The sequence below is a fragment of the Rousettus aegyptiacus genome, unplaced genomic scaffold (genome assembly GCF_014176215.1).
Source record: "Rousettus aegyptiacus isolate mRouAeg1 unplaced genomic scaffold, mRouAeg1.p scaffold_m13_p_3, whole genome shotgun sequence".
Classification (NCBI taxonomy): Eukaryota; Metazoa; Chordata; class Mammalia; order Chiroptera; family Pteropodidae; genus Rousettus; species Rousettus aegyptiacus.
The window spans coordinates 11,127,746-11,144,106 of record NW_023416306.1 but is presented as its reverse complement, the minus strand read 5'-3'; the positions used below and the strand labels follow the sequence as shown (position 1 = coordinate 11,144,106).

The following is a 16,361-nucleotide window of genomic DNA, read 5'->3' as shown; positions in this document are numbered from 1 at the left end:
TGGGTCCAGGGGTCAGCTGCTGCTCCAGCTTGTTGGGCATCAGAAGGCCTCTAGCTGCACCCAGATTCACTACTGGGGGGAGGGTCCCAGCTCACCCCACCTGGCCCTGGAGAGGACAACCTTTTAGAGAGAACAATGAGACGCAGACGATGCCGGGCCCGGGTTTATCTCTGTTCCTCCATCTGCTCTGAAACTCATGGTTAAAAAGGAAGCTGGATTCAATCATCTCAGCTCCCCACAGAGGGTTCTGACAGGACTGCTGGCCTCTCACTTCCGGGTGCACAGAGGTCCGGGCGGCAGTGCGTCCCTCTGCACCTCACGGGGAGGGTCCCAATTCCTGCCCTGATTGCAAGCGGAGGGCACGGAGGGCACGCGAATACCTGCTTCCGTGGGGCCAGCTGCTGCGAGAAGGAGAGCCGCGCTGACCATGTTTCCAGGCAGGTGCCTCTCCGCACGTGCCCACAGACAGGTGTCCACTCCGCCATCAGGAGGCACGGAAATCGACGGTAACTCATTTGTGCTGTATTTTACCAAGATACCAGTCCGCAGAGAATTAGAAGTAAAGGAAGAAAGCACGGGTCTGCCACACTGTACTAGGACAAATTGTTGGGCCCTCTGGTGCCACCCCCATTTGGCTCCAGCGGGCTCTGCACTTCAGATGGACGTGTGGACCCCTATCTCACTGAAACGACTCCCCCAGGCAGACCTCCCTTCTTGCCGCTAGAACATGTCACTCAGCAGCATACACATCGGGTCCCGTATTATCTGCTGCCACCGAATAGGCAGGGAGGGCCTGGCTTTCTCTCGGCACAGCCCAGAAGGCTGGCCAGGGACTGCGCAGGGACCGGGCATAGACGCCCGGGGAAGCCATTCTGCACTCCGTGCTGAAATGCTGTCCACAGCGGACAGCACTCAAGAACTGGGACGCTAGCTCTAACCCCCTAAGATGCTCGGGTAAGAATCTGGCCGCATGGCACGGAAAGGTATAGAGCCTTTTTATAGCTGAAGGGAAGCTGGGTGGGTTTCTGCTCAAACCTTTTTTTTTTTTTTTTAACAAATGGAGAAAGAGGCTCAAAAAAAAAAAAACAAAAAAACAAAAAACGCACCTTATAGCAGAGGCAGGATTTGAACCCTTGAAGGCTCCATGCTCTCCCTCCATTCATTCAATCAATCCATGGTTACTGAGGGCCTACTACGTGCATGCGGTGTTCTAAGTACTGGGGATTCGGTGGCGAATCGAACAGGGGAGTACCCTGCTCTCACAGAGCTCGAATTCTAGTTGATAAATAAATAAAAGAGATCATTATAATTAAATGATTAATTAAGGAAATAATGGTAGGTGGTGAAAAGAGTTGTAAAGCCAGTAAAAGACACTGACGGGTTAGAGTAGACGAGTAGACTGGGGTGGGGTGGAGGGCTGCTTTTTGGGGGTGGCCTATTTGCACTGGTGTCTATCTGGGGTCCCCAAGGACCTCCCAAGCCAGTAGCATGCTGCAGTTGGCTCATGCTGACTTGCAAGAGCCAATTGTCGAATTTTCAGGAATTTGGCAAGCAAGTTATCAAGCACGGCCACTATTAAAAATTATATAAACTTACACAGCCATTATTAAAAATTAAATCATATAAACTTACAACTAAATGAATTCTATTAAGAACAGAGGTAATTATCAAAACTCAGCGCTTCCGAACTGTTTTACTACATGGTAACGTACTCTTGAGTTTCCTGAAATCTATTGTGTCTAGACAGAGTGGAAAATAACTAACATCACGCTCCCGGTTCAAGTGACGGCTTGAAACCGGTTATGGTAGAAATATTTATATGATGGAAAGTGGCAACCGCCACCTACCAGGGCTTTTATTTTTCAAAGAGCTGGTTGGTTGCGAAACCTTTACTCGCACACTGCGGCTTCCAGCTCTAATCCAGGCCTCCTGTGTTTTTATAGGAGCCTCCCAGGGGTTTGTTTGGGGCTGGCCTGCACCCCCAGTCAGGTGGGCGTGAACTCTCCTCTCCCTTTTTCAGTGTTTCTACTGTGAGGAAACAAGACTGAGAATCTCTAAACAGATTTGTCTATTCCTGCGAAAGAACTGCTCTCTTTAACACTATTTATCAAGGCTCTGTAAAGAGGTGATTCATTCATTTATTTGTTCGTTTCTTTTTGATAAATTAAACCCCACTGTAAGTATCCTGAGGAGGTAAAAATTGAAAGGAACCCTGCAGGGAATTTCTTTATAAATGTGTATGGTCACTTCTGCATTCTTCTAGTTTTTCGCGTGTTGGGTTTTCCTTCCTTTGAGGACATAGCTGGCCTGTTAGCAGCTGAGCGAAGTTCCGGGCATTTCTGCTACTAATAGTAACAACAGTAGCGGCCATTTAATAGCACCATATTTCAGGCACTAGACACAGTGATGTTATCTCTAAAATCCACACAAACCCATTTTACACATGAGAATGTTGAGGTTCAGAAGTTCAAGAACTTGACCAAGGCTGCCCCTCGGAGTGGTCCCCAGAAGCCTTTTCCTTCCTGTAGCTGTGACCCTGTGACTCTCTTTAGACCTGCAAGATTCTGTGGCACTATAGGGTCCCCCATCTCTGGTGGCTTCCATGGACTTTGAGACTGCTGAGCTTAATGGCAACAGCCACCTCTCACTATCAAAGCAGAGCAAACCGGATGCACCTGGAATGCAGGGGTGTGTGACCCAGGCCTGGCCAGGTAGCAGCTTTGCACCATAAAGCGACACGCACATTTGGATGCAGGTGAAATGTTACAGCAGCTTCAGTGGCAGAAAGATGTAAAATTCGCTCCGACGCAAGCCCCTGACTGTGTAGCCCGTTGCTCGGTTTCTACTAGTTCTTGCCAGCCTGGTTTTCTAGCCATCTTGGGGATACTATGAGCAATTAAAAAAAAAAAAAAAAAATCCTTTCAATGCAGGCTTTTTCGGCCTCAGTCAGCTAGAATCTTTGTCTGATGCTTGCAACTATAATTTCCGAATGGGACAGCTTCTCATGTGCTACTCAGTACATCAACCCCAAATGTTTACTAAGCGTTTTCACTCCGGGGAACGACCTGCTAAGCACTCAGTTAAATTTGAACATAGGAAGATTCATTCTCGGTCCCTTTGCACAGCCCTGGTCAACATGCAAACATAGAATTTGCTATACAAAATACCAGTCCCACACAACCGCAGGATGAGTCAACGGAGAGCGAACCCGGCCCTGGCCCCCTGCTCTCAAGGAGCTCGTCCCCCTTCCAGCAAACCCTTCTCTTTATTTTGAGAAGTGTCTTGGCCTTCCCCACAGATACGTCAAGCAAGTTCCTCTCAGGAACATCTGGCCGACCGCTTGCGAGGTCCCTGAGGGAGGAGCGAAGAGGGCAGCGGGCACTACCGCACGCGGATGCCGCCAACACCAGGGTCGCCCGCTGGCCGGTGGCCTCAGGTTCGCTCCCTCCTCCGTGCTCCTCTGCAGCCTCCCCCCGCCCCCCGCCCCGTCACCAGGGCCGTCCGATTCTGGAACAGCCAGGAGGATGTCAGAATGACAGGTTTTCACAGCCTCTTCTCTTTCTGCCTGACACTTCTCTCTCTTCGTCCTCTAACTCCTCCAGGGCTCGGTTTCAAGGTCACTTCCTTAAGGACCACCTCGGGCCCCTGTGACACCCACCCTGCACGTGTCCTTCCCGGCTCTTGCTGTGCAAGTGGTTGTCTAACTAATGACTGTCTCCCAGGCTAAATCCCAGCCTCCCCTGGGCAGGGAGTGTGTCTCTGCTCACTGCTACATGTCAGGTGTCTAGCACAGCACATAGCAGGTGCTCAGTAAACTCTGGACGTATTAATAAGGGAGAGTGAATTTATGGTGGCTCGGTGAACATTGAATGAGTATCTGATTCATACATGAGCCTCCGGAACAGGTATATCTTCTAGAACCAAAGTTTCTGGTGCCCACACTGGCAAGTGGGGGCCGAAAACTTGGGGTCCCCCTGGGCATGACAGCCGCTTCTCCCTTGTAGGTTTTTAGTTCAACTGCTCTCTTCCTATAGGATTGGACTTGTTTCACGGCAGGTGTTGCTCAGAGAGAAGTTTGCTAGGTCACGACCTCATGCCATTTTGCTGATGAGGAAACTGAGGCTCCGACAGCTCCCGCCACTGGCAGCACCAGCACCAAGTGGAAAAAGATCAGCTCACTTTCAGCCCAGAGCTCTTTTCAGGGTCCTCTCCCTAGTCGGTGCCACGTCCAGGGCATTTAAAGCAAGGCTTCTAAACATGAGGGCACTCGGACCAGGATGGAATTTAAAATTTTTATTAAGAACTAATCACAAGACCTGGCCTCTCTCTCTCTCTCTCTGCAGCTTCTTTCCAATTGCTGCTTTTTCGCTCCCTCTGGCTGACTTCTGTCTGAGCAGTGCCCGGTGGGGGCCGTCTCCTGGGCTGGGCATGGATCTGTGCCCTGCCCCCCCCCAAAGTCTCTGCAGCCGCCCCCAGCGACCTGCCACCCTCGCTCCGCATCCCACCCCGGTCTCCAAGCCACACTGTGTTTGGAGTCGGAACAGGGCTCTCTCTGAGGCCTCAGTTACGCCACTTCACTCTTGAGACTTTGGCCAAAACTTTAAAACGCGAAGGCTCAGTTTCCCCACGTGTAAAACGGGGGAATAAGTACTCATTTGCAGACCTCACAGGGCTTTTGTGAGGCTTGAGCGAGATCAATCTATGATCTCACGCTTCAACCCTTTTCCCGTTTAGAGAAAAAAAAAAAAAAAGTGCAGCTCGCTGCCAACATTCATTTAACATCACATGTAGGAATGCTACTTTTTCTAGAACTTGACATTTTCAATAATCGAACTACTAAAAACGGAATGCCATATATAAAATGATGTCATTTGTTTCCAAAGACTATTGATATACTAGAGAGATGCAAAAGTAAATTTTAAAAAGCGAGATATTCACTAGCAAACTTTGGGGGCAAGGTTAGGACTGTACTCCGCGAGTCACCTCTGGGTAAATGCCGCAGCCACAGGCGCTGCCGGCGAATCTTCTCGGGGCAAACGGGAAAAGGGTCACACTGTCGACTAGTGCAGAGAACTCAAATGATAATAATTCTATAATTATTTTTCTGTCTCCCCAGGGTCTTACCGTCAACCGCTAGTCAGCCAGGGCTCATTCTCCTTACCCAACCTCTCCACACCACTCAACCCTCCAGGACCACGTTTTCCGGTGTGTTCTCTCTGGGCTGATCTCCTCCGATGTCAGATCACTCTGTGTCCCAGTTAGGACCTGGCCCAAATGGCAGCCCCATGCTTTGCCCTGCCATTCACATCTGCCAAAGACACACAGTGAAAACGATGTCCATAATGTCTTTCTACCTATGTGCATTTATCCCATCTTTCACAATTCCTTATACTACCTGACACCAGGGACAGAAATCTTTGCTCATGTAAATGGACATAATTTTTCTGTTTTCAATTCAGGGACCACTTTCCCTGGGCTATCTCATCTGTGACCAAGGCCTTAAATACCATCCATGTAAAGACACCTCTCAAAGCAGTACCTTCAGGCTAGACCTTTGTCCTGAGTGTTACAGAGATATGCTCAACTATCTGCTGGATATTTACATTTGTTTTACTGGAGATTTAGATGACATAGTTTTACTTTCTCTTTTTAGAACCGAAGGACTTTTAGAAATAATTCTGGATTTAGTATGCTAAATGACGACCCCTTTGCTTTCAGTCCAGGGACCAAATCTGCATCATTCTTTGACTCTCCAGACTAACCCACCTAGCCACCCTCCCTCAGGAGGAAAGGCAGGGCTCCTGTCAGCAGCCTCTGCCTATGCCAGAGGTGCGGTGCCCTGCCCCAGGTCTGATAGCCAGCCATTAAGGATGCAAACTCAGGCAGTAGGCCTCCTTACCCTCCAGAGGGGGTCAAATAAAGAGAGCGGTGATCTTGAGCAGTGTGCCCTTGCTCCAGCAGCTCACAGTCAAGGTGAGGAGAAGTGATGACATGTAGCAGAATGTACCTGGGGCCAGGTACTGCAGGATGCCCAGGGAGCTGGGGTGGGGGTTGGGGGGAGAGCACCTAACTTATGGGAAGCGGGATGAAGAGATCGGCTTCACAGAGAGGATGATGATGAAACTGGGTCTCGAAGGCTGAGTAGGAGTCTGCAGGTGGGGTTTGGGGAGGTGGTGGGAAGGGCGTTCCAAGCAGAGGACGCTGCATGGAGAAAAGCCCAGAGGCATCAAACCAGTAGCGGGTTTCATGAATTGAAGTAGTTCCCTGAGGTTGGAGCAGAAATTCTAAGGAGTGAGATAACAAGGGTGATGAGAAATTCAGAGAGCAGCTCATGCAGGACCTTGGATGTCGCCTAAAGAATATGCGCTTTATCCCACAGTCAGAGGAGAGCCTTGCAAAACACAGTCAGTTTGGTGTCTGGAAGGAAGACTTAGGCTGCAGTGACAAGATGTATCAGAGGACACAAGACCGAAGGCATAGGGCAGGGGTCCGGGCTGGAGAGGGGTTCATCTCAACTAAGCAAGGGCAGTGAAAGGAGTTGTTAAAGAGGTAAGATGGACTGAACTGGGTCATAAATTTGATGGGGTTGAGGCGAGGGGAAGGGAGGTGACTCCCAGACAGAGGGACCATATGTGCAAAGATACAGAGATCTGAAAGGTCATTGCCATGCTCGAGGAAAGGAGAGCGACCGTGCCAAAGAGTACACTGTGTGATCAGAATTAGTTTGCAGATATAAGTGGGGACCTGTGTCAGGGAATTACAAACAAATATATGCGGTCAACTGGATCATTGTTCTCAAGTATCATTCCCTGCCAATAAGCAGAGTATATATTTCTGCCCCACTGATTTTGGATTTGGTCAAATAACTGGCTTTGACCAGTGGAATGTGGGTAAAGTAACTGTGCCACTCAGAGTGGAGGCTTCCAGAGGAATCACGTCATCTCTCTCTCCAGCTCTCGCCACAAAAATAACATGTTCCAGATAAAAGCAGCTTCTTCAACCTGGGTACTAGAATGAGAAGACACATGGAACAGGTGGATCTTCTGGCCAGCTGGCACCTGGAGCAGAGCTACAGAAACCATGCAGCTGCAGCTGTCCAACAGCCCTCATGTAATGTGTATAATGAATAAATCTTTGTGGTCATAAGTTAGGACTTGGGGCTGTTTGTTATATAGCTTAGCTGTAGCAAAAGCTAACTGATACACACTATATATATATATATATATATATATATATGAGTTAAGAAGGGAGCAGATGGTGAAGAGCCTTATACATCATGATTAGGAGTTGTGCACATGAAGAGTTGACAGAGAATTTTTGCAGCTGAAAGATGAGGCTTGAAGATGAGCTTTCCCATCTTCGTTCACTCACATCCAGTCTCAGAGGTGAAGACGTCCGCCCTTCTTTCAGAGCCAGCCCTCCCCACTCTCTCCTGCTCCTCTGGCGCCTTGCTCTAGAGGCCATCCCTTCTCTCTCCTGCACTGAATCATCTCACTTGTCTTTCCCATTCCGAAATTCTTTCCTGCAACCCGTCTTTCTACAACTATTGCTCATTCTGTCTCCCGATCTTCTCAAACAAACTTTTTGAAAGAATCGATTATTCTCACCATCTCTCCTTTCTACCACCTGTCAGCAATCCCGCTTGCCTTGCCTGCCTTCTATTCCACCAAAACTGCTTTCGGTGTGTTTCGGTAATCTTTTAATTGCACAGTGCATTTTCCAGACCTTCTCTTCCTAGACTGCTCCACATCATTTAGCATGGAACTAAACTCATTATCTCCTCTGCCCCAAACACTCCTCTTTACATATTCTCTCAGCTAGTGGTACCATCATCTATCCAGGGACCTATGACAGAGAGCCAACATGAGGTAAAGAATTCTGTTCCGGACTTGAGTTTGTAGCATCTTTGAGACATACAAGAAGAGATGCCCAATGGGCAGTTAAACATGTGAGTCGGGGACCCAAAACCGGTCTGAACTAGAGATAAAGATGATTGCTATAGAAGCAGCATGAGCTACGAGCCTGGATGAACTTGCCTAGTTCACAGCACAAGTCCCAGGTCTTTCGATCTCAGGTGACACAGAGAGCTCTCCTGAGCCAGAAATTCCTATTCCTAAGGTCACAATTTCGACCACTAGTTGGTTCCTCCCCTCTCTGGGCACGGTCCTTAGTGGCCTCCACAGCCTCATTTTATTTCATATTCTGGCCCCTGCTCACATTGCCTTCTCCAACAACTCTTAAAATTCCATTGTAAAACAGAAGGGGTAAGATACCTCCAGCCGGTCACTAAAATGGCAAAAACCAGAGACTGATGATACTCAATCTTGTTGAGGATATGGAGCAATCGATTACAAGCCTCGTATAATGAGGTGGGAATGTAAAACGGTATATACCCTGTGACCCAACAATGTCACTCCTAAGGGAAACAATTGTCCACAAAAGAATTCTATAAGAAATAACAGCCCAAACTGAGAATAACCCAAATGTCCAATAACAGAATAAGTAGGGAAATTGTGGTACATCCATACAATGGAATACTACTCATCAATAAAAAGAACCAACTACTCACAGATGAAACGACACAATAAATTTAAAAAACACTATGTCCAGTGAAAGGAACCAGATGTCAGAGAGACATACAGCGTAATTTCATTTACATGACATCTAAGAGTAGGCAAAATTAATCAATCGTGATAAAATCAGAAAATGGTTACCTGGACGGGCAAAAGGGAAATTAATTGGAAATGGGAACTTTCTAGGAGGATGCAAATATTTTATGTCTTGTTTTGGGTGGTGGTTACACAGGTATAAACAATTGACAAAACTTATTGGACAACAACAACAGAAAAAACGTATTGACCCAAACACTTACGATTTGTAGATTTTATTGTACATAAATTATACTTTAAAAATTAGAAAAAGTATTTTTAAAGTATATGTAAAATAAACACTAAAAAGAAAATACAAAGCAGAAAACAAATTCATTTTAAGTCAAATTATATGTATACTATGCATGTGCTATGAGCGTCTAGCCCCCCACTTAATGCTGCCTCCCTTTCCGTCATTAGCCATTTTCTAGCCATCAAGAGAGTTGATATAATGGGAAAAGTACATATGTTAGAGCCAGACAGAGCTGCATTCACACTCAGCCGTGATTTCAGAGCTGAGTGCCCATGAGCGAGCCACTTGACCTCTCTGAATCCTCAGATCTTCAACTGTGAAATGAGTTCATGGTACCTACCCTACCCTACCCTGTTGGGCTGGGCTAAGGAAGGGGCAGTGGGCTGACTAGCTCCTGGGGAACCTAATTCTTTCTGACCTCAGCCTGTGAAACCAACTCACACGTGAACATCCCCTTAAAGTCCTGTAGGAGCTCAGAGAATGAGATCCACAAGCTTCTCTTCCAGCAGGGTAAGGAGGCCACCTTGGAGCTCTGGAGTCAGGTTCTAAGTGAGCTGGAGAAATGACCGCTTGGAGCCAACACAGCCAGGGAACGGCGGCTGGCCTCAGACTTAGTTAGGAGACAGCTTCCCTGATAAGGTTTGGCTATTAGAGGATCCTACCCACATGGCTTTGCGCACCTCTTGACTCAGTTTCTCCAGGCTGGATCTGAGGCATCTGATATCAAAAACAGCCTCTGGGGTTTCCCAGGATATAAAAGAGATAAGGGCAGAACCGAACTGGTTTTGCCTGAAAGTGTGGGAGGAGTCCCAGCACAGCCCCCCAGGCTCTCCTCCCCCATCATGTTGGCCCTTGAGCCAGGATCCTTGGGGCACAGCTTGAAATCTCCTGGCCCAGGTAAATCCTAGAGTCTCTTTCACTCTTCCTGCCCTGCCTTATTCAGTCATTGAGCACCTGTAACTTGTAACAATAACTGGGATCCGCACCTGCCCCTCATGTGATGAGGCAAAGGGCCCCGAGAGATTAACTCCAAACCGGGTAGAACGTGCTCAGCACGGCCAAAGCAGCACTGAAGTGCGACGAAATAACCGCATGCTAGTACCCTACAGCCCGCCTCCAGCCCAACCGCTCGCGAGCCCCTCGGCGCTCGGCACTTTCTTACTCTGAGCAGTATCCTTTTTTCGTAGTTGTCTGGGAAAGTGTCTCCCAGCTGGGAGGCGCCAAGGCCAGACCTACCCCCTGCACCTCCTGTATCCTGCGACATCCCTATTTCCAGGTGAATGAAGGAGGCAACGAGGCCTGCTCAGGAGCCAGAAGGGAGTTCAAAGCCAAGCGAAACCACAAAGGCAGCCGCCGGGGCCTGGGTTCCTTCCTGGGGGGAGGGGCGGTGCCGACGACCTCCGGGCCGGCCTCAGTCCCCGCCGGCCAGCGGCGAGACTCGGGAATTTCGAGCCGCTCTACGCTCTCCCTGCGCACTGACATTTTTTTCCACTTTACTGTTTCTTGGACGCCTTTCAAGAGTTTGTGCAATCATTCTGTTTAGCCGTTTTCCTGCCAGTTTCAAAGGTGGAGTGATGTCCCTTTCGGGTGGGAACGGAGTGGCTCGAGGAGTTGAGGGGACCCTTTCGCCTCCCATCACACCAGCGCTGCGGGCCCTTTTGCTGCCAAAGTTACAAAGTCTGAAACTTTCCGCATGCCAGGTTTTTGGCTTGGTCCTCAGATCCGAGAGCTCTCTGACCTCCCCCGGCGCTCAGGGGTTCATGCGCCCCTCATTCTACCCACCCAAGCTCCCCCTCCCCAGAGGCATCCTCTTGCCATCTTGTCCTGGGCGACAGCAAAGCTTGCTCCCTGCCCCACAGGCGGGGACGTGCCTCCCAGTGCTTTCCACACTTTCTCGGGGTTCCCCCCCGTGCCCCCTAAGCCTCCCCTCTCCAGCCCGCACTCGGAGGACCCACGGCGGAGACCTCAGCTCGCCGCCCCTCGGGCGCGAGTCTGGAAGGCTGGCCAGAGGCAGCGACAGAGACAGACTGAGGACAGGGATGGGGTTCAATTCGGGAGGCAGCGACGAGAACAAAAGCGGGGTCACAGGCAGGGCAGAAATCGGGCAGGGCCGGAGCGGTGGCTCGCTCCTCTCCCTCTGTCGCCCCGCAGCCCCCGGGCTGGGTCCGTCTTGAGGATTCGGGGGGCTCGGGCGGCGCCCCGCGGGACCCACCTGATCCGCAGAAGCTGGGCGCGCTCGCGGCTGGACCGCGCCTCGGCTCCCGGCCTCGGCGGCGCCCTCGGCTGTCGGAACAGCGGCCGCGCCGCCTCGGCCCGAGCCCGGCGGGGTGTGTCCCCTGCGCTGCGGCCAGCGGCCGGGCGCTGCCACCGGGCGGCGGGCGGCGCGCAGCGGGCGGCGGAGCGGGGGAGCGGCGAGCGCTGGGCAGCGGGCGGCGCGCTCCCGGCTCCGCGCTGCTCCGGGCTGTTTATGCAAAGCGGGTCCCGCCCCGGACACAGACAGTTGGGAGGCTGGCCGCGCCCGGGCGCGGGTGCTGGCGTGTGGGTGTCTGGTGGCCCGGAGGCCCGGAGGCCGAGGGGGTGTTTGTTTCATTTCACTCAGGCAGAAAAAAGCCTGAAACCAGCAAAAAAAAAAAAAAAAGAAAAGAAAAGAAAGAAAAAAGAAAAAAAAAAATCCCTGGTGACGTGGGCTGGGCCTCTTTGCCATCTCGGGCCGGCACGTGGTGAGGGTGGGGGTTGGAGACCGCGAGTGAGAGGGGTGGGGTGGGGTCTGTCACCCTACGGCGCAGGGAGGGGCCTCTGTCCCCTGGCGCACCGCCACACGTGGTGAAGCTGCGCTCCTGGGAGGTCCGAGCCACCATTTGTTTCCTGAGGAAGGAAGAGCGCAGATGCAGACCGCGACAGGCTGGCGCGCTGGGGGGCGGCTCGGCACTGAGCGCCCCAAGTCCCGTGCTCCGGAAGTGAGGGGCTGGCTCCTGGGCGCCCACTGCGGGTCCTGCCTGCCCTTCTTCGCGCACTCGGTGATCTTTGAGCCCAGAGTTTCTCAAACGGGGCTCTCCACACTCCCTGGTCAAAGGGGAACCAAAAAGAAAAAAGAAAAAAAAAATCTGTTTCAGAGTTTGTTCTCCTGCACCCAGTATGACAGCGATTCACTTCTGCTGAGTCGATGTAGGCACGTGCAACTGTTTCGCTTATTTGTAAGGACAACAACCGTCGCACTCCCAGCCTGGGGCTCAAGACCATCTCTTTCACTGGTGGAAATTCAAAACTTGCTTTCGCCAGGATCATTTGCCATTGGACATCAATTTCAGAGACTAGGAGATTAGCTTCTTAAATATTTTAGTACATCGGGACTGTAACAAATTACAGTAGCACAGAGTATGGGCCCGATGTGTAATTTTAATTATGTCATGCGAAGGAGAAAAGCGCAGAGGTCTGATTGAATACTTGAAGGATGCATGGAGGCTGCATCTTTGTACTTGGGAGGCTGAAGTTTCCTGATGAGTCCAGTGGGGTAAAGTGGTGGGAGAATTGAATTATCATCCCTACAGAGCACCTCGAGAATGAGGAGGTCGATCGCAGTCAGCACAATGGGTCCTTTGCTAGAGCATAAATTGTGCCGTTATTGTCTTCGGTGAATACGCTTGTAATAGTTGATTAGTAGTGAGTATCACAGTAAATATACAATGAGCGATGTCATACTACGTGCTAAGTATTTCCCATTTCTAATTACTGCATTTGAGAACGCATCGTTTTGATTTTCCCGTACATCAAAATGGATGATAAATGAGGTTTGGGGGTGTTTTTTTTTTTAAAGGAAACAATGACAGTAACTCTGACGGTGACTCAAGTGATGGTTCATCGTTTTCTACATCAAATATGATGACCGTGGACCAAAAAGTGGCCACATACTAAACCTGACAAGCTCAGGGGAGGCCTGTGTGGCGGGCCTTACAAACTCAGAGGCCAAAGGTAATCACGTAGGACGTTTTGAACATAAGAATTCCTGACTAAAAACTTGTCATGGTGGGTGGTCCTATCTTAGGTCCCTCGCTTGCTTAACAAAGGTCAATCTTTACCTTAAGTGAGCCTGTCTGTTGTTGTTGTGTGTGTGTGTGTGTGTGTGTGTGTGTTATTTTTGTTTTTGTATCTAAGATAACATACCTTCGAAATATCAGAGTAATCTTTTCCAGACCCCTCAGGGCACAACCCGCAGGCACCAGAGGGAAGACCTCAGAGCCGCTCAGGGTTATCTCATCCTCCACATACCACCTGTATGTGCTGTAAGTGTTCATTATTCACTATCCTGTACCCACCGATGTAACGGGAGTATGTCTCTCCATTTGACTTCTTATCCAGAGATTTCCCTCCACTACTGCTTTGCTTTCTCCCGCCCCCTTAATTTACCACCAATGGATTTCATGTGACTCTCCTTATGTTCCCTCCTTTGATTCTAGTATATAAAACAAACTACAAAATTACCATGCTCCACAGCATCTTCTCAAACCCTTGAGATCTTCCTTCCCGGCAGTTGTCATCAGTTTGGCTCAAGTAAACTCATAAAAATTCTCTGCAGGTTTAGACGTTTCTTACGTAGACATGACGGAGGAAACAAAATATGTAAAAACATTTCTCTGCTTCTGTTAAACCCGATGTCAGGGACTCGATTTCAATAACACATGACCAGTCACAGTAATTCGATGTTGTGAATTTGGACTTTATTGGTTTCGTGGTTATGTTTGCATTAGGAGATTCGTTTTGGTTTTAAGGTTGGTTTTATGTAGTTATGAGTATGAGGACTTCATACTTAAATTTAGGCTTATACCTATTTCGGTAACAACAAAAATAATTTAAGTCAACACTGCGGGTCTGGAAGTTCTTTTGTTTTGTTTTGACAGGAGCCATAGAGTTCTCAAAATCTAACTGTTCTACTGACTGAAATGTCTAAGCTGGAAAGCACCTTAAAGATTACATACATTGGGTTTTGTATCAGGACTTAAGGGTTTAAGGCCTTAGATGAGTCATCTCTTCTCCTCTGGGATAAGGTCGACTATCTCCTGGTAGAAGTAAAATCAGGACAAGATAACTTTGGAGCCTTCAGTCACAGGCTCCAAATATTCATGGAGAGGACAGGCAGGTCATTTAATACGAGGAGCTCTGGCCACTGGACAGGCTTTGCTCCAAGTACGTCCCACAGAACAGAGCTCACTTAATCCTCAGCACAACCTAAGTGCATCCCCCACTTTCCAGGAAAGAAGGCTGAGGCACAGGCAAGTCAAATGGCTTTATTTAGGTCTCTCTAGGTATGGCCAAAGTGCTCAGGGCCAGAAGACTTTCCTCCCTGTAGCTTCCTCACTCTGTTGACAAATATTTATTGGGATCCTGCCCCATTTTTCAAGCCAAAGACACAAAAGCAAACAAAGGAGACAGCCTCATACGTGGCCCTGGAGGAGTCTGCAGCCCAGAGGTTAAAGCAAGCGCAACCTAATGAATGATTTCCGGACGATGGATCAGGGGCTCTGAGGGAGAACTACAGGGCACAGAGGACCCTGCAATGGGAAGGAGGAGGAATTCACTGGAGAAAAGTTGGGAGAGAGTGACTCAAGGGGAGCCCTGTACACAACAAGCCCTGAGAAGGAGAGGAAAGACCCACGTGTGTGTGTGTGTGTGTGTGTGTGTGTGTGTGTTTGCACACATGCTGGAAAGCTTCAATGTCATAAAGATAGCAGTTCTCCTCGAATCAACCTATAAATTCAAAACAAAACCCAACGGTTTTTGGGGGGAACTTAATGAGCATCTCCTGAAATCCATAGGGAAGAGCAAGGAGCCAAATTTAATGAAGCCGGTGTTGACACAACAGGCAGGCGAGAGTTGGGCACTTGCTCAGCCAGATGTCAGGATGTACCAGGAAGCCCTCTAACAGTGAACTCTGCGGTCTAGCGCTGGTGCCAGCAGAGATTATTAGGCCAGTGGAACAGAATAAGGAGCCTAGAAAGAGACTCACACGTGTGTGGAAAGCCAAGGTCGGACAGAGGTGGAACTGCAGATCAGAATGGCCCGTTCGGAGAGTGTCGCTGGACGCAGAAGGATGGAAAACAGGTGTGCAAACAAAAACATGTACAGTGACGTTTATAAGATCACTGTTTACAGGATCAAGAGCAAAAAAGGGGCGCCAACCCCGATGTTCCTGAACGGATGAATAGATAAGCAGATGTGGTAACGTCCACGCGGTAGAATATTATTTGGCATAAAAAGGAACGAAATACTGATCCGCACTGCAACAGGGATGACCCTTGAAAACGGTATAAGTGAAAGAAGCCAGACACAAAAGGTCATTCGATTTGTATGGAATACCCAACATCGGCACATTCATAGAGACAAAAAGCAAAGCAGTTGCCAGGGGCTGGGCGAAGGCGAGTGGGGCTGACTGCTTCATGGCACATGCTTTTCTTTCGGGGTGTTAGAAAACGCCCTGGAACAGATGGGAGGGATGGTTGAGCGGCACCGTGAATGTACTAACTGCCACTGAACTGTACACTTAAAAGTGGCTTAACTATTTTAAATGTAAATTTTGTCATGTGACGTTTACCACAACTTGAAAAAAAAAAAAAAAACACAGACATGTTTCTGGGCAATTGGCTGTCCGTTCAGAAAGTCAAATGAAATTAGATTCCTGGCACACACACCCACACACACACACACAAGCATACACATACCATACCCCATGTAATAAATGGGTAAATGACCTAATGGGAAAAAGAAACTTTTTTATTCAGATGGGGGAGTGATTTCCTTAAAATCACCAATTGGGAATTTTCAGAGCAAGGGTTTCATTCGTTCCCAGCTCTCTCACTTGTCCCTCAGCCCCTGACAGGTGGGGAAACTCCCGGGTCCCGAGCGGGAAGATGTTTTACAGTAGCTACCAGAAACGGTCGAGTGAGTCGGGGAAAGCAGAAGTCAAATACATGTAAGAGCTGAGTCTTGGAGGAAGTGGGGATGAGCAGAAAGCACCTGGGAGGAGGCAGCAGGCAGGGCGAGCTGCCTGTGCCGACGCACAGAGGACCGGAGGACGGGACAGACGAGGGCCATGCGGGAGGGCACAGGGCCATGAGCCCTGGGGCTCGAGGGGCCAAGCCAGAGTCAGAGCAGAGAGGCTTTGATGGGGAAGACCAGGGATGGGCGTTTTGTCCTTTCCTAGAAGGGGCCTCTGGTGGACCCCTGGGAAGGGAGGGGAGCATGGTGGAGATTGTGTTTGAAGGGATTACCCCCACCTCTGCTATCACAGTCACCACTGAAACGAGAAGTCTGGGGACCAAAGGAGAGATTTTATGGAAAGTACCCTCACAGGGCGATCGGATCGTAAATTCCTAACTAGGCAGCTCATAGTGGGTAGTTATGCCTCAGGCGTATAACTTCTTTAATAAAAGGTTTATTTTTGCCTTAAGCAAGCCCTGTCCCTTGCT

The 16,361-nt window shown here is 49.4% G+C and overlaps 1 protein-coding gene across 2 annotated transcripts in view; it reads right to left on the bottom strand.

Moving 5' to 3' along the window:
* Positions 1 to 11,248, bottom strand: part of GGTA1 (glycoprotein alpha-galactosyltransferase 1 (inactive)) — a 42,305-nt gene extending 31,057 nt beyond the window's left edge. Inside the window, exon 1 of one of the 2 annotated variants that reach the window (XM_016155940.2) lies at positions 11,114 to 11,248. The gene's annotated coding sequence lies outside the window, so the exon portion shown is untranslated. The remainder of the gene's footprint in view (positions 1 to 11,113) is intronic. The other variant, XM_016155942.2, reaches the window with a different exon arrangement.
* Between the last annotated feature and the right edge of the window lie 5,113 nt (positions 11,249 to 16,361).